Consider the following 19744-nt stretch of genomic DNA (forward strand, 5'->3'; position numbering starts at 1 on the left):
GTTGTTTTGGTACAGACAAAGCACATATAGAACTTAATTCTATATTGTATTGTGACATAAAATGTGAAATCAAAAAGTTTCCATCCCGTCAGGATTAAAAGGTATGACCTGCAAGTTATGCAACATAGCTGAATTCACTGTAAGATTTTTAAGTGCTTTGTGTTTGACAGGAGTGTGATAAAAAATTATGCAGTGACCTTTTTTGTTCTTAACTTTAAAGTGAACTACTTTTTAAATGTAATATGTAACATTGGTGTATTTTACATTGTGTATTTAAACCCTCCAGTCACATACATTTGTTTACTTCTTCCTTCTATGTTATCCCAAGTCTTTGAATTTTTCTTTTCTTTTTCAGGAATTGATCTGGCTAAGTTCATTCTACAGAAAAGTGTTTTTTAAGCATTAAAAATACAACATGAAGAAATCAAAACATGGATGTACAAACCATTCTGACTCATTTTATTATATATGTGGTGAATTCACAACAAGGAAACAAATATGACCAATTTCTGACTGACTGAAGATGTCTTATCATTTATACTTCAAATGCCAACTGGCAGATCAGGATAAAGAATGGGCACCTCTCATAGCTTGCACTAGGTGCAATTCTAAACTAACACAATGGCAGAAAGGAAAAAAGAGCACTTACCATTTGCCATACCAATGATCTGGCAAGTGCCTCAAAATCATGATGATTGATACTTCTGTCTGACTAATGTAACTGATTTTCATCATCAAAGAATAAGAAGAATATTAAGTACCCTAACCTGCCCTCAGCAATCACACCTGTTCCCCATGGTGAAGACCTGCCAGTTCCAATTCCTCCACTAGTGTGGGAAAAAGTTCCTCATTCTGATCATGAAGTGTTTGTAGAAACACTGAAGAAGCACAATGTCAATCAAGTGAAGAGGAGCATTTTCCAGGACAAAGACCACATTTAATTACACAAACAGACTTAAATGACCTAGTTCGTGATTTACACTTATCCAAGGAGCTTCATGTCTTAAGGAATGTAACTTACTTCATGAAGAAACAAGAATTACTCGCTTTAGGCAATGTAATAAAGATCTGATGACATATTACTATATGGTGGGCAATGTTTGTGCTTGTAGTGATGATGTAGGAGTAATGAAACAATTAAACATACCATGTGATGCTGCTGTGTGGCGGTTGTTTATTGATGCTTCCAAGACAAGTCTAAAGGCTGTACTATTGCATAATGGTAATAAATTTCCATCTGTACCTGTGGGATACTCTGTGACTAGGAAAGAACTACATAAATTTGTCAGAGATACTTGAAGCTATTAAGTATAAGAAAGAAAATTGGAAATTACGTGGTGATCTTAATGTGGTTGGTTTACTAAGCGGTCTCCAAAGTGGTTTCACAAAGAATTGCTGTTTCCTTTGTCTTTGGGACAACCGTACAACAGATAAAAATTATACAGTTAAACAGTGGAGTGGCCACCACGAGAGAACTTGGCTCCAGGGAGAGAAAATGTGAACTAGGTACCTTTGGTGGAGTCTCAAAATGTTTTCCTTCCCCCACTGCATATTAAGCTCAAGCCTTATGAAGGATTTTGTCGAGGGAATGGACAAAAAATGCTAATGGTTTAATGTATCTACGTGAAGTGTTCCCTGAATTAAGTGATGTCAAATTGAAAGAGGGGATTTTTATTGGGCCACAAATTAGGATGTTAATGCATTAAGAACTTCGATGAAAAATTAATTCAGTTAGAACTTGCAGCCCGACATTCTTTTAAAGATGTCGTTGAAGGTTTCCTAGGGAATACAATAGCACAAAACAGTGACATATTAGTACTCTTTTAGAGTATTATGAAAATCTTAGATGCAGAAGGTCACTAAAAATGCACTTCTGTCATTCTCATTTAGACTTCTTCCCTACTACTGTTTGTTTTTGAAGCATGAAAGAGATATATCCCACAGAAGGAAGTTATCATCAAAAAGACTCAACCCTCCCCCATCATCATCGAGCAAATGAATGTTGCAATTTTTCTTGTAAAAATGATGATGATGATTTTGAGGGGGCACTTGACATCATGGTCATCAGCGCCCTGACGAAAGTCAACATCTTGAAAAAATGTACATTAGGCCCAAGACACCAGAGTAAGTATGTTATATATTGTCTAAATTTAGTGTAGACTACCCTAGTCTCTGTTTTTAGATATAGGCATTTAAAAACCTCTGTAACAAAAAATTGGAGGGTGATAGCAAAAATCTAATTGCATTTTCAGATTCAGCAAGATCAAATTAGTTAGGTCCACCACATTTTCTCTCTGTATCTGAAAAAACCTTTTTTGTTGTTGTTGTTGTTGTGTTATCCATGAGTCAATGCAACTATTACTTAGATATAGCTTGTGATTGATGTAATCTTAACACAGTAACAATAAATAAATTATTATTTATATATAAATTCTGCTACTGCTGCCAACATAATTATTACACTTAATGTTCGTAACATGTCACCATGACTACTTAAATGTGTAAGAAGGGTGAAGTCATGTAAACTTTGCAGAAAAGAATCTGTAACCACTGGAAATACTTACATTTATGTTCACATATGCAACTGAAAGTCTACACAAGGCTTTGAGATTTGCTCCAAAACAGTGTTTTTTTTTGTTTTGTCTTATGTTCTTTGTACTTATTAGATTTTAGATGCCATATTTTCTCCCTTCAATGCTTACAACAGTGCCATAGTGCATGTAATGTAACCTCCACATAACAGTCATTTACTGAAATAAGTTTTCAGTCTGGTAGACAGTGACACAGGTTACCTGAAAGTCATAACTGCACAGATCCATGTCATATATATCCACTGATGAATGTTTGAACCTCTGAAACAGGTCATGGAAATAAATAGTGACTCGTAAAAGTAAACTTTGCTTGAGAGATCTGTATTTAGACTGTATTTAACAGCTGTCAATTAGTATGAACTCCAAGTATCCAAATGTTGACAATGTCCTTACTATTCAGAAATTTGAGTTAAATCTGACGATTCATTTGGTTTGATACCTATACTGAATATTTTCTACATCTGTGATGTGAGAAAAACTCACTTTTCTACTAATATTTCAGTGCAATAGTGTATACATGGGTTTGTAAAGACAAATATGCCCACTCCTGACTGAAGCTCTGCCACAGCAATATCTTCAAATAATGGATTTTAGTGACCATTTTGACTATATTTTTCATCTTTTCTCCTTCCTAGTCATCAGCATCACCTAGGTTGTGCCATTTTTAGTACATGATGTGAGTACACAGAATCCCTGGCAATACATTCCAAGAGCCCACACACCTCTACTATTATCACAGTGCTACTCATAATGGTTGTTGCACTAGACTGTCCTACACTTCTACAATGCTGCTGCTGTTATATAGTGTGCAACTAATCATTTCAATATCCATAGAGAGTGACTGATGTATACACTTCTCTTTCACCTTACACACAGTCACATAATGATTACACTCATAGTCAGTTTTGACCATACATTGGCCAACTCCATATTCTACATCGGGAAAAGCAAACAAAATCTACATTACAAACTTAAAATTTACTAAATCTTAACTAAGAATCCAAAAATAGGTGTGCTATACACAAGCAACTGAGTTAACCAACAGCAGCTTATTGTCCTATGCTACCCTCTATTTTCTTTTCACAAGCACTACTGTACCTTAAGGGCAAAACAGATAGTTTGTAGAAGCACTAAACATTGGGCCATGGGACATTTAAAAACAATTTCCTTTGTTGCCACATTTAACACTTGCTTTACCAAAATGCTCATGTACCCTGGTACCAAACAAAACGCCATCACCCTCCTAAACCTTTGTAGATAGAGAAGGGTTTCCTAGACTTCATTTATCTGTTATAGGTGTGTCTCGCATAGGTCAAAGACCATTTGGATCACAGCAGATAAGAAATATTGCAGCAGAAAATGTTTCAGTGTCCTCATGATCACCTGTGACTCTGCATCAAATCCATGAAGCTCACTGAGTAAAACAATGTTGGGCAAAAAATTACATCAGCCAGGAGGTTACTTGCACTGAGCCCCATCTATGACTATTGCCAAACAGTTATGGTTTACATACAACACCAAATTAAAAATGTATTCAGGGGTCAAACTTTTTCGAGGTCTGCTCAAATCACAGATAGGGTTGGCATACATCCCAAAACTATCACTAGGCTTGGCTTTGCTTTGCTGGGATGATGGACCCATCAGACACAACCAGCATTGCATAATTAGAAGGCTTCAGACCAATTTACTTTGGACTGCTATTTGTTGTGAGTGGGTATTTGTTTCTCATTGAAAGTGATTAAGTAGATGGACTTTGGGAAGCAAATGTATGCACGTAGCTCCAGTCTGCACAAAAAATGCAGCTGGCACTTTACATTGTTTGCAGGCAACATATACCTTACTGCCTTTTCCATATGAGGTTGGTACCCCATTGTTATTCTACACTTCCATCAATAAATAAATTATATGTGCCAGCTATTTGAATGTCACTGCAACTTCATACTGAATGTTTGCATAAAAAGGTGGTGAAGTGCAACTTCACACGCACATACACATGTGTTGCAAATTGCTTGGCCCTTGCCTGCCACGATGGTATGCCTACAGTATTGGCATTCATTGTGAAGCATTGGAGGAGGAGGAGGAGAGGAGAAGGAGAGGAGGAGATTACTGTTTAACGTCCCGCCGACAACGAGGTCATTAGAGACTGAGCACAAGCTCGAATTAGGGATGGAAATCGGCCGTGCCCTTTCTAGGGAACCATCCCGGCATTTGCCTGAAGCGATCTAGGGAAATCACTGGAAACCTAAATCAGGATGGCCGGACGCGGGATTGAACAGTCGTCCTCCCGAATGCAAGTCCACTGTGCTAACCACTGCGCCACCTCGCTCGGTCTAAGCATTGGATTTGGAATGAATGTACTTTCAGTCATAAAATTCATTCCTTGATATATACTGCCACTAATATGAATCAAATGTAAGTATGAGATCTTGCTCATTAATTACCACCATTGCTTATTAATTAACACCAGCATGCGGATGTCCATCTTTGGAGGTGTTACCATTCTTATGATACACAATGTGATATTGCTGTACCTCACAGTGAGCAGTAAAGTGTAACTGGAGTTTATTGTTACACAAGACTGCAGTACGTATCAGTCCCCAGTTTGCCAAGAGGTTGACAACACACTCAGATTACACAGCAAAACAAATTCATAAAAAATCACTTTGCTAAGTGCAGAACACATGATACAACAGTACTATTTCTCTTTTGAGTTTTGTGAAAGTGAGGTGAAGTGACCCCAATGCAGCGTAAGAAAAGATGGTTTCAAAATAGGAGAACAATTGCCAAGAGTGAAAGTGCAACCATGTTTGTTTCATCTTCAACCTCTGCTAACAATGAAGGAAAAAGGAGTGGTTTGCGGAGTATACAGGGCGTTACAAAAAGGTATGGCCAAACTTCCTGGAAACATTCCTCACACACAAAGAAAGAAAATATGTTATGTGGACATGTGTCCGGAAATGCTTACTTTCCATGTTAAGAGCTCATTTTATTACTTCTCTTCAAATAACATTAATCATGGAATGGAAACACACAGCAACAGAATGTACCAGCGTGACTTCAAACACTTTGTTACAGGAAATGTTCAAAATGTCCTCCGTTAGCGAGGATACATGCATCCACCCTCCGTCGCATGGAATCCATGATGTGCTGATGCAGCCCTGGAGAATGGCGTATTGTATCACAGCCGTCCACAATACGAGCACGAAGAGTCTCTACATTTGGTACCGGGGTTGCGTAGACAAGAGCTTTCAAATGCCCCCATAAATGAAAGTCAAGAGGGTTGAGGTCAGGAGAGCGTGGAGGCCATGAAATTGGTCCGCCTCTACCAATCCATCGGTCACCGATTCTGTTGTTGAGAAGCGTACGAACACTTCGACTGAAATGTGCAGGAGCTCAATCATGCATGAACCACATGTTATGTCGTACTTGTAAAGGCACATGTTCTAGCAGCACACGTAGAGTATCCCGTATGAAATTATGATAACGTGCTCCATTGAGCATAGGTGGAAGAACATACTGACGAAACTAAAATGAGCTCTAACATGGAAATTAAGCGTTTCCGGACACATGTCCACATAACATCTTTTCTTTATTTGTGTGTGAGGAATGTTTCCTGAAAGTTTGACCGTACCTTTTTGTAACACCCTGTATAAACATGAAGCTAAAACATGAAGTAAACTGTACACCAACTTTATAAGGAAATACTCTTTTTAATCTATAAACACCAAAATGTACAGACATCTTATTGATGGTTCCAAGTATTAATATTTTAGCTCATTGGGATGATCATCTGGAAACAAGGAACTTCTGCCTTTAGCATCAGCGTGAAACAAATCCATCTGATTTAAGCTTCCCTCTCCTGTAGAAAGAAATGGACAGCTTCAAATAATAATTATGGCTCCAATAACACACACTTGTTTGCAAAACTAAATAGAACTTACAGAGCCAACAAATTATAAACAATATTCATAAATTGTATAGAAGATGAATTTGCATTAATACCTACAGAATCTCAGGACTTTCAGGTTTTCAGTTCTTTATACGATATTCTGTTCTTTATCATTGTTAATATACAAGAAAATGAGTACTTACGTTCAGCAGTACTCACTGGATTGAGGACCACGCTGATTGTAACTATAATAAATTAGCTGTTACTGGGAAAGCTTTGGGAAACCATGAACTACATCCTTCAACATCAGTAGGAAACTAATCTCTCTTATTTAGATTTCTATCTCCTGTAGAGAAAAATGGGCAGATTCAAATAATTATTATTGCTGTGACAATACACATTATTATTTGAGGTTCTAAATAGTATTAGGGGGGCCAAAAATTATGAAAAAAAATTCTTAAATTTGTATACAAGACGAGCATATATTACTATTTTCAGAACTTTAGGACTCATCAGTTTTTTTTTCTCCTTTTCTTTTCAGTTCTCTATATGACATTCTGTTCTTTATCATTATTCACACAGGAGAAAATGAGCACCTACATTCAACACCCTTCATAGGGTTCAGAGCCAGCTCATTATATTTCAGTCTCAATCTGAATACAGAATTAGTCAATTATGAAAGCAACAAATTCAGAAATCATTAACACAGCTGTTTACCAATCATTATACTATGCCAAATCACTCATACTTTTACTGATGACCACATCTACAATCAGCAGAGATATTATTGGCTACAAGTAACTTAGATGACAATGCTCCCAACTTAATAGCGAAGACAATACATGTGACACATTTGTAAATAGTATACTTTCCCTGCACAGATGTCATAACTACAGTTACAATTTTAATTGTGCTGTTGTTCCATCAGCAAAAATATCTTAGCGTAACTTGCAATTTTTTCATGGGTGAATTAGTTCTTTACATGATGCACAATATTCTGAAGACAGCTATTGCTGCTCAAGTAGCAGTGCTAGATATGTGATTTTTATAAAGGAGAAAAATAGTGTAGTAAAATTTCTGTTTAACATCATGACTCAATATGGCCATTTTTGGGCTTAGGATATTCTTACTTGGAGATGTGATTAAGTATCCACACTTCCAGAATGACCACAGAAGATGCTTTATAAATAAAAAGGGACACACATCTTGTAAATAATACTCGAGAACTGCAGTAAGCTCAAGATGGAAAAACCAATAATAATCGTTTATAACAGCTACTGTGGAAGATGGCCCTACAAACAAATATATTGCTGTATACATCTTTGATGATGATTTTGTCCTTGTACAAACTTTTTGTCCATGATGTGCCGAGTAAGAAACGAAGAACCTAACTGTGCAATTTGATCCTTTCAAACACACAAGGCACTGCCACTAGTGAAACTACAAAGAAAAAAATAATAAATAAAATAATCATATGACCTTAGTGATCTTTGAAATGACAAACTTTTCCAGAAGAGGTTTTGGATTGTCCAGGTTCCCATTCTGCTGTCCTGCATGTGCTGCAGCCAAATCATTAGTCCATTCTTTCAATAACAATCATTTTCTGCCTTTGTTGCCTCTGGTGCAATTAAAATGCTTTTCCACAAATCTAGAGACGTTGCTGTCCCATTTTCAATGCACACTATTAGTACCACGACTTTGTTCATTCACCTCTCATCTTCAACCATTAACTGTCATGATCCCTACTGCCTCTATTTGTTGTATGTTTCAACCAATTTGCATCTGGTGTCACAAACAGCTGCTATTCTTTTCATCAGCTGCTATAAACTCCCCTCTTCCTTCACATTTTGTTGTTTGAATGTTACCAACTAACTTTGTATTGCTCTGTATTACCCAATACATATGATCCTGCAAGTTGAACTGATTATCTGCTTACACTATGACAAACTCCGTCACTTTTATCTTTGTCACTCTTCTGAACCACTGACGTCAACATCCCACTACCCGCCTCACTTCATCTCTCTGGCTGCCAGTAAAAGGAGCAGTTAGTCTAATATCTTATTCAGAATTACATTTTTTCCTCCTTTTGAGTATTCCATATCTTGTCAATATGAAACAAAATTACTCTGTTGACAAACTGTCCTTGGACTGCTAAAATATTGAATTTGTATTTGCAAATATTGTTTATAAATACATGTGAGATTTTCTTGCCTCTTCCCCCCAATCTTCTCTCTATTATTTCTTAATAACATCACTTTTCCACAGGCAAAATGGAGCTTGAGCCCACTTTTCTCTGTATTTCCTTACATACTATTTTAAGTTATCAGTTTACTGTATCATTCTTCCATTTTCATCAATTTTGTCATTTAAAATTAAATTAAATTTCTGTGGGCAGTTATATCAATAACAGCAGCCACACCCTAGAAAAAATGTTGATCACTTACATAGCATGTTCTTATTTGAAAAATGAAATGGCTGCCCAAACTATGCAGAGAGAATGTGTATTGTTATGGCAAGCTCAGGTAGTCACAAGCTCCAAAGTGGAAACGTCAAAGCAAGTGGCATTATGCCTCACTGATAACAGAGGAGGCATAGTTTGAACAGGGCACAACAAATGGTCTCCTGGAAATGGCTTTGTCATATTGTGAAATTTTAGCTCACACAGTGTGTGCTACCATGCCACTGATCAGTTTCGTTGTATACAGGACAGTTGTATGAGGTGATATGTGGGTAAGGGACCATTTGAAGTGACAACAGAACAACAATCATGATCACACAAATGTGTGACAGAATGTCCAGCTTCAGCTTGGTACTGACTTAAAAATGCTTCACAACACCACATACAGACACACGTAGACAGTTCAATGACACTTGCTAAAGGTATGCATGTTCTATTATAAGCTTTCATGTCCAAATCCACAAATGCATCAGACTGCAATGACCATGTGAATGCCATAGGCTGACATGATAAGTGGCAAAATGTACCGTTTTTGTGACGGAGTCCCACTACAACTGCTCCAAATGATATCTGGCACACGGCATAGACAGTGAAGTGGACAAACAAGTAAGGATACACAGCACTAACTGATACAACAGGCAATCTGAACTCCTGTTAGTTGAGGACAATCTGAAATACTACGTCACTGAGTTATTACATCCCAAGGTATTGCCTGCCCTGTCACACGGATCAGAATGCCGTAGTTCAGCTGTTGAAATGGCAAACAATGTGTGCCATTTCTTTGAAAAATTATGAGTACCAATGCAGGTTCATCTTAGATGTAGGTTATAAAAAATGTATGGGATATGATCGGACAGCAAATTGTTGGCCATAATCCTACAGTAATCAGTGTTGTTTTGCAGACTTGCAAGCAACCAGTATGAAGAGAAACATATCCAAACTCTTGACTCCGTGTACTTAACAGTGTTTACTCCACCCAATTACACAGTAAGTGGTTTCAAACTTTGAGAATTCACTAAAGTTGGCTCACATACAGGTCTGCAATCCCTATCATTTGTTTTTTCCAGACACCTGTTCCATCACATGAAACACCATCTGGTTCTTTTTTTATTAATGGCGACTAATTTTGATCTGCTTAGCAGACCAAAATCAACCATAATTAATAATCAATGATAGGTGTTCATAATTCATTGTACCAATGGAGATCACACTTTCTTGAGACATGCCATCAATTATGAAACATGTATGCTGCTTAGAGTTGTATTATTCACAAGCAGTGTTTCTGTTCGTTACCATGCCTAAGAAAATCTCATTTCCACAAACAGTTTTCTTATTGTTTCAGTATAGATGGCTCTTGTGTCAACTTCTTCACTCTTTTACATGACAATTTCAATTAGCAATACAAGCTGACATTACAGATGTTATAGGTGGGCTCAATCTAGCAGATTAACAGATAGAACTGGTCATCAAAAGTTGTTATTGTGATCAAAACTATCAAATTTGGTATAAACTGCACAAAGATAGCATTGCTATGGTATTTAATTTTTACCTTTAGGAAATGCATTCACCAGTTACACAAACCTAACTGTTGCACAGAATTTTTCCATCTAAAATCGCCATGCAGTGCAGCCTCCTTTAAGTTACGACGATAGCGGCAGGTAGAGAGGTAGAGTGTTTCAGTCTGAGGAAAAAGTCTTGTTACTTGACATAAAATGTGTTAAATGTAACATAATAGTGCAAAAAAAAAAATGGCTCTGAGCACTATGGGACACAACTTCTGAGGTCATTAGTCCCCTAGAACTTAGAACTAGTTAAACCTAATTAACCTAAGGACATCACATACATCCATGCCCGAGGCAGGATTCGAACCTGCGACCGTAGCAGATAATAGTGCATAATGGGAGTCTGTGCAACTACTGCAACAAATTGAGTCATTTTTCTTGCACCTAAGTGTAGGAAAATAATCTACAAGACAAAAATGCTGACACAAATAGAAAATACACATGTCTTAACTAATTTGGCTGAACAGAATTCTTGCTCCTGCTCAACACTGAGACGCCCAGGAATAAATGAACTTTGCGAAAGGCACTTCACTGTTACAAGAAAATATTAAAGCTCTCCAGTTAGAGAATGTGGATGGAAATCTGTTTCAAGGAAAAGAACTTTCACAAAGAAGCAAAAATCCTATGAAATCAAGTGCCTCTTTACAAAATAGATTTAAAACTTTAAGTAAACACAAATATAACAAATCAGGTGCCAAATAATAAGACAAAAAACTTGACAGCAGATGAAAGGGAAGAATGCAACACTTGGAATTTAAAAAAATCGTAGGTTGAAGTCTGTAACGAAACACAAAATGAGGATTCTTCCTGAGAATCACCGTCGTCATATGTCTAGTATATTTAGTTTCTTGCCGAGTGACTCTACCAACTTAGAAGTAGATGGATTATGAAATCTGAAGCCTTAGTAATGTAGGCAAAAGTGACTTCTGTGAATAGTCAGCTAAAGATTTTGTTGTAGCTGGAGAACCAAATGATTATGGTAAAACTTCAGCATTGGATGCAACCTCTGCCCTAACACAACACTAGCAAACTTCACACATAAAAACAAATACCATACTAGTAAACATCACATCCGCATGACTTGATGGAATCTCGTGTGTCAACAAAGAAATACAGAAAATAAATCAAATACAAACATATCTATGACCATTTCAATAATGCGACACTAATAAATTCAAGCACTTTTTAAAAGGGAGTATTACCCAAAACATGGCCAGTGCTTCAATAACACAGGTGAACTAGTCTTATGCAAAGCTACTGAAAATGTTTTAAGTGAGAAGATAAATTGGAGAAAACCACCCTCCACAGAAACCTGCAGTTTTGACAAAGGCTTGTCCTTACAAGTCTTCGTCTATTTAATTGGTTGGTTTGGAAAGTAAAGGGACCAAATCTATTTAATTGCAATCACTGCTATTAGTCATGTAACGATAAAATTGAGTGCTAAACACTGTGAGTGTATGTCCTCCTTCCATATAAATACACAGTCCATGAGGAAAAAAAATTCATGAAATTTAACTATTTTCAGTCCCCTCCTCCCCATTTTTTATTATGTGCTTAATGCTTGGAAATTGTGAATTAGCAAAATACACTATTTATTTTTAACTAGTGAAAATGAAACAATGTTTGGTAAAATTTGTCCGATATTAGCCCACTTATGTGAAACTAGCACAGTGTACCATGCATAAAATTTAACAAACCTCCCTCCCACATATCTGCATAAACCTGCTTGCTACTTATACTCACTTTAAAAATGGAGCCATGAAACACACTAATATTACTGTTTTCTTATTTATTTTAGGAGCTTCTGCAGTGGGGATTGCAACCTCTGTTAGCATGTCTTTCCAGAGGCTAGTTCGGAGCTCACAGATTCTGGCTGTACATAATTTGAGCCACAAGCAATTTTGTAACAACTGCAAATTGTAATACAAGGCTCTACAAGATCTAGTGTGTCTAGAAATAATACCCTCATGCTCACCCATGTTGGGGCCTGAGAGAGCACTGAAATGATGCAGATTAAGCATGGGAACAGATGAGACTATGAATTTGTCTAATGCTGAATTATGAGACTAGCATTACTATACCAGTTACATATCCTGAGGAGGTAGCAGCAGAAATTGATACAACAAACTTAAGAAAAGCAATAGCTTGAACTGTGTAATGTCAGAGTAAATCACATTTTTTTAATTAAAAATTATTTTTTAAATAAAATGTTCATTATATTCTTCACTTACTTATTTCCATATGTCCTTAAAGAAAATATTCAGTAAAAATTTCTGTTAAAGTGAAAAAATAAGAGTAACATATTTCAGTTCAAAATGTTAAAGATTAAAAATATCTGCACCTATTTACTGTAATATCTAGCAAATGCCTAACCACATCCTTGAAACAATTTTTGGTAAAGTGGAACAAAAAGAGCAATTTTTGGCAGGTTTAAAAGGTTAAGGATTACACAGTTTGTGCACTTATTTACTGTAGTATCTGGCATATTCTGTTCCAGTTTGAAACATTGCAGGTTAAACAATTTTTGATAAAATAAATTTAATGAGGAGGAAGAAAAGCACTGAACTGCATTTTCTTATTTGTCAACAGAGAACTAGTTTTTTTATTTTTTTTATTTTCACCAAAACGGAATTTTGCTATACCTGAAGAAATAAAAAGTACTTTAATTATATATATATATAAAAAAATATGCCAATCACATTTGTTTACACAATGCTTGGAACAAACATAACTTCCATACACTTTAGTTGCCTTCTGTCTGTACCATGTACACACGTTTGCTACGTCCTCATCTCTGAATACTGGAACATTGTGGTCACTGCCACTAGCTGCCTCAAAATCCTCATCCCCGCTTGTTTTGCTCCATTGTGCGAAACAAAACAGGATATTGTCACACTGTGGGGTTTTGTTTGGGCACACATTTTGTTTTGCGGAACTGGGAAATGGCTTTTTCACCTGTCCAAAGCACTGTTCAATTACCACCTGTTCCTTATAGTGACATCTGTTGGACACCACCTCATCAGGTGCGTTGGGATTCTGGAACAGTGTCACTAACCAAGGTGTAATGTCCTACACTTCATCTCCTAAAATTTAAGCACTGCACTTTTTTTACATAATATATGGTATACGTATGAGTTTCTCCATATCCCAGCATCATGCACACAGCCACACAATGAAGCATTAACGCTATTGAACATTTCACTATAATCACAAATCACCTGCCCATTTACAGAAGAAAAGCCCTTTCGAATAATATATTTTATGTCCATGTGCAGAAGGTTTCATTATGAATATATGCATGCAATCGAGGGGCCCCACTGAACATGGAAACTGATATCTAGACTGCCACTTAACTTTTGTTGTTTCTAGTTTATGTTTCTTGGCAATAGGATCCACAACAGTGCCTTTCTGTTAATCTGCTGCAGAACATATAAAAATGTCTGCTGTATTCCTTAGTCTTCTCCTACAACTGTCAAAGCCTGAGTTCACATAATAACACAAAAATATTTTCATTTTAGATTCTTTGGAAAGGGCACCACCACCTCTTGAGAGTTTCAGGAAGAAAGTGCTTCACCAGCCAAATAATGTTTTCACAGTTAACTCCATATTAGCTTTTACAGTTTCTTTCTTCAGAGTTTCTTCATGCTACATATATATCTTTATCTTTTCCCCCCCTTTCCCTTTTGAGAACCATAAATTCTGTCCACTTGGTAACACTTAACCACAACACTGCTTAATCAGCTTGAAGTATGCTACAGAGTTCACTTCAAAAACAGAGAATGTTCTCCACTTTTGAGGAAGTTCTCTGGTTTTATTCATGCAAAATCTGGGAATTTTCTCTGTTTCAAGCAACTTCCCCCACCCTTTTATTCATGCTGAGAACATTCTCAGGTGAAGTATGTTCTCTGACTTGCTATTTTCGCACAAACCTGAGAATACTCTCCATAGTTCTGAGTATAAAGTGTATTCCCAATTTCAGTCATATGATCCATTAAGCTGTACTGTCTGATCTCTGTTTGGTATTATATTAAAACTGATCCACTAAGTCCATGTTGCATTGTCCTTTCTAGTTAATGTTTTCTCTGGATGATGCTCCAGCCAACATTTAATGCAATCCTGAGAACTACATCTCATTTCAAAAAAGAGAACAGGCAATGCCACATACAATGGCAACTACTCAGTTCTGAACACATGAATTAAATAAGTTCTAAACATTATGGACTAAAGCGGGTAAAAAGTTAGCAAATAATACCATCAAGCCTTCTAAGCCAAGTTGAAATCTAATCAAGTGTACGCATTATGTCTTCTTCAATAGGCTACAGCACACCAAATATCAGAAGTAGAGTATTTCTGTGACAACCACCAGTACCTGCAAATCCAGTATTCAATGGAAGTCTAGATCGGGGTCAGTGGTGTTCCATATAGCAATGTTCTAAGCACTCATGGTAGGAAGTAAATATGGTATCTAAGCTACTGAGTCTACGCAATCAAATCAAAGAACAGCTGGCACGTTTTAGAAAAATACTGTCACATTCTCATATCAACATATCACAACCTCCAAAATCATTAACATATTCAGAAGAAACAAGCAAATATTTGACAATCAAGAATATTAATTTAAGCTGCGCTATTAGGTCCCAACATACCCACAACCTCGTAATTTGTGACAATTAAAAGAAACAAATGTATGGAACAATAAAGGTTTTTAATATAATTTTTGCAAGAAAAACTGTCTTATTCGAACCTAACATGGGGCCTGGTCTAAACTAGACCTCAGTCTGCCACCACAACCAGTTTTTCAGCTTCTCCATGTGTTGGCTTTGCAAACTTGCAGCCAAGCTGTCACATTCCAACCTAACCACAACCTCACAAATACTTGGAAAAAATAGCCAAATATTTGTGAGAACAGAGAAGAAGAGAATGGTTTTTATGCAGGCACTAGAAATTCAAAAATTTTTCTCTCCTCTCAATGGTTACGTTAAACTATCGTCCCACTTGCTACGTGAAACTGAAGCACTGCCAACTTTTGAGCAGTAGATAAATAGCATTGTGACTGCCAGTGGCCCTGATCTAAACTTCAGCCCTGTATTATGCATGGGTTTCATAGCCTTCCTTTATTTCTTCTAAAGGGTTTTTACAACGAGAATACAGCATTTACACCTCATACAATACCCACTAGTGTTGGAGAAAATTGCAGTTCTAAGGCAAAAAGTAAAAGTGAAATCCATGAGAAATTAAAATCAGCTTTGGTCCAACTGTACAAAATGTACAGTGAATGTGCACACCTACTCTCCTCAGGAATGCAAATGCCTGTGGGAAGCGTATATAGTAGGGTACAAAAACAATAGTAGTACTTTAACTTTAAACTAAATTATCATGCTTACTGGGATTAGTGAACCATGTACTCAAACTACAAGAACAATTTACTGAGCTACTTGCAGAAGGACAAAAGTATCAACACACTGATGCATGGATGATGTGCGACAAGACAAGGGACGTAGGCAAGAGTGTAATGTATTACTGCCATTCAGCAAAGTGGAAAAACTAATCACACAGGAGGAAAACTCAACTGAGAAGGATGGGAGAAGGAAGCCCTTTTAACAGAATCATTACTAGCATATTCCTTAAATGTTTCATGGTAACTATACATAAATTAAATGTGGGCGATAAGAAAACTGAACACACACGAACAAAAATGTCTCATTGGGCTATTACAAACACTAAAGAATTACTGACACTTCAGTAATGGATTGCACAATTTTCTTTCTAATTTTAGAGTAACAGAGTGCCGGAACAGTTATGGCACCAACCATAGAAGATTTAACAACATACACTATGCAGATGACCATGAGAGGACAATCCTTTTGATACTTTTCTGCCTCATATTCAAAACCTAAGATAAATTGAGAACAGATCATTTTTCTTAAGAAGTCATGCATAAAGCAATAGCCTTGTGGCACTGCATGAAGTTATAGTGCAAGTGTTTTACAATTTGGGACAGTGTGAATAACATGTATTCCTGTGTAAGACATCAGAAGTAATTAACAACACCAGGTGCTCTAGTTTACAGGTAAACTGACAGTGACATGGACTTCATGAAAATGGAACATACATTACCATCATATTACAGTGAATTTAAATGTGAAATTCTCAGACTTCAAACCACCACATCAAATATCAAAATATAAATTTCCACAAAATAATTTAGAAGTCACTTTAGCCAATATAAAGACAAAATAGCTAGAAAACATGATTACTTGAACGATATTTTGTTTTCTGCAGTTGGCCTCATGATTATCCAGCCAGTTACCTAATTAGAAAATTAAGCATCTTCTTGAAACACTACCTCATATGCACAATTTTTAAACCACTCTCCTACACCCAGTTATGCCTTAAATCAAATCACTAGCATTCAGAAAATAGTGTGGGCCAACCAGAAAAGATTAGAGTAATTACAGCACTGGGAATATTTTGCTTCTTCATACGAATGAATTCCTAAATGACAGACACAGAAACGGTTTCTCTGAACCGTGCATTTAAAATTACAGGTGATTAGTCATCAACTAAACTAGATTTTATGTTATACAGGATAATTTCAGATTTATATTTCCACCAGACTGCTTGTGCTCAAGCAGAACACTTAATTCACACTACAAATTGCACACATCACATCTTACAGCATTAATAATAATAATAATAATAATAATAATAATAGTAGTAGTAGTAGTAGTAGAGACATGCTGAAAAACCTCAGCTTCTGTATTGAATTCAAGAACAGTAGTATTTCATGTAACAGTCATTGCTGAAATTACCCTGTGGAGAGCTGCTCACTGGGAAAGAAGTCCGCCGAGGGTGCAGAGGATGAGGTGAGACTGGAATTTAATGACTTCATAAAAATAGAGTCCTATCTTGAATTGGACATGAATGAAGATGGATATCAGCCATGGTCTACTTTAAGAACTACACAAGGTGATTTAAAGTAAACAGGGACGGCCAGATGCGAAGTTGACTCCAGTTCTTCCCAAAGTTACTCCAGTGGTTTCTACACTATTATTAAACTTAATATTCCCTCAATGCAATCAACACACAAAATAATTACAGTCAAACCATTTTACCATTATCAATCTTGTTATGGACAGAACTTCACAATAACTATGCTGCACAGTTAAATAACAGCATGAAACAATACATTCCCTTAAATCTAAGACCAGAAAGGACATATTTGCTGTGGTATACTTTTGACAGTAAATTCAGTGGAGAAATGAGTACTCACCTAGATTTGATGTGTCCTGCAGTATGACTTACTAGTAGAAAATGTAAAGAGAAATTTTAGAATTTGCTTCAAGTCTAGTAAAGGGTGCTAAAATTAAAAGTAAATGAGAAATAACCACAGTGTGTGTCCTCTCAGAAAGCCTGCAGCTGCTAGGAGTGTGTCATAAAAGCAAAGCACAGTTGCAATTTTCAATACTCCAATGAGTACCAACCTTTAGCAGCATTGGCTGTGCTTCAGATGGGATGTATTCACGATGAAGTGACAGGAACACTAGACACCTGTGTAAGGTTCCCATTGTATTTTTGGGAACCCTGCACAGGTGCATAGTGTAACTGTCCTGATTTCGCGCCTTCCTCCAGTTTTTGCACCTTTGTGATGAAACCTATACCAATTGGTACATTCAAATTACGAGATAATCATGACACTCACCTGACAGGCTGATTTGCTGTAAATAATCAAAGAAGCATCACCACAGAACTTCTGTTTTCTCACACAAAAATGCCAACAGCAGATACGGTAGCTCTGAATTTAAACATCCGTCACATTCGGTGAACGATGACAGCTATAAAATTATTCCACGACAATTTGGTACTACACAGTTTCATTTCTTCCGTGTAAAGAGGTGCGAAATGTGAAAAACAGTTAAAAATTAAAATAAAGAAGAAAACAAACTTCAGTAAACACACTACAACTTATTCATTACAATATTTACTTGGGCTATAGCAGCCGACCATAAACTTACCGCACGAACATCAATGCAATACCAGCATCCATCAAACAAGGGTGTGGTCTTACTGCAACACCGAATCAAACATGCGAGATGTTTGCTGCGCCGGAACTCTTTATGGCGGCGGTATTCATACTTATCATGTAGCATCTGCTAAAACACCTACAACACTATACACCGATTAATTTTAACAACTATGTGTCCCCAATATTCAATGCAGAACGACGCCATTAGCATCTAGGTTATTAAAATACTGCGTATAAAAAAGTACAGGACGCAAATCCTTTAATGAATATTGCGGCATACACAAAAACAAGAAAAATGCTTTTTCGAACAACACCGAAAACAATTACAAATACAGTAAAATTAAGGAATGTATTCGTTTTACAAAGCCCGTCATACTGTCAAAGATATACCGCTAATTCATCAATTTTCTTACATAAGACTACGATATAATCCAGATTCCAATCACCAGTTACAAAACAAGATACTTACCAGCTCTTCAAGCAACACAAAAATATTTGTTTCCTCATCAAGTCACTAACAACGTCAACGTGTTAACGGAGTACACTCAGAGACAATCATAACAGTCGCAACTTTTCACTTGCAGAGATGGTTGTGCAGTGATCTGTGTTGTTTCTAGCCCCTGACATGCAACAACAGCTCCATGGACCCAATCGTTCACGGCTAGAGTCGAAACTCTAGGAGACAGCGGACGAAAGGCACGCAACATTCTGTGGCTTAATATCTGACGCACTGGTCCAAGTGACATGTTTTCTATGCAGATCTATCGAGTGTGTAGTTTTTGACACCCCGTGGAAACTTTATGATGGGGTTAACCCCTAAAGGCCAATTCACACTCGCCGTCACGTCCCGTCCCTTCAAAACATTTTCCAATGCATTACAAACAGCATCAACAATGGACGTGCCGTGCCATCCCGACCTGTCCCGTCAATCACGGCACCGTCAAAGTTTGTCGGGAAGAAAGTTTTGCCGGCTAACGTTATCCAGCCGTTGTTGCTAACGTCACCGCCAAGCATGGAGGTAGAATATGGGGAGATGGCGCTACAGACTTACGCTGTACGTTGTTTTGAAGCCAGTGGGCAGGGCCTGCCGCCATCTTGGATCCCCCAAAACATTAGCAGACAATTCGGGACTAGTGTAGCAGGGGATACAACCCGTCGGCTTTGGACAATGACGTCACAAGTGGCCAATCGAGAAGCGATTCTTCCTAGTGTTGTAGC

General features: G+C 37.1%; 2 long non-coding RNA genes across 3 annotated transcripts; one reads left to right on the plus strand and one right to left on the minus strand.

Annotated features, from left to right (window-relative positions):
• Positions 1-1988: 1988 nt before the first annotated feature.
• On the plus strand, positions 1989-12844 carry LOC124721213. The gene is made up of 2 exons (XR_007006296.1): positions 1989-2124; positions 12299-12844. It is a non-coding gene; the product is annotated as an uncharacterized LOC124721213 (long non-coding RNA).
• LOC124721212 lies at positions 6282-19141 on the minus strand. 2 transcript variants are annotated; one of them, XR_007006295.1, is made up of 4 exons: positions 18996-19141; positions 18516-18662; positions 6684-6826; positions 6282-6450 (listed from the first exon to the last, which is right to left on the minus strand). It is a non-coding gene; the product is annotated as an uncharacterized LOC124721212 (long non-coding RNA). The 2 variants fall into 2 exon arrangements; XR_007006294.1 differs by having other exon boundaries at positions 18516-18670.
• Positions 19142-19744: the final 603 nt, after the last annotated feature.

This window comes from Schistocerca piceifrons, chromosome X (genome assembly GCF_021461385.2).
Source record: "Schistocerca piceifrons isolate TAMUIC-IGC-003096 chromosome X, iqSchPice1.1, whole genome shotgun sequence".
In the NCBI taxonomy this organism is placed as follows: Eukaryota; Metazoa; Arthropoda; class Insecta; order Orthoptera; family Acrididae; genus Schistocerca; species Schistocerca piceifrons.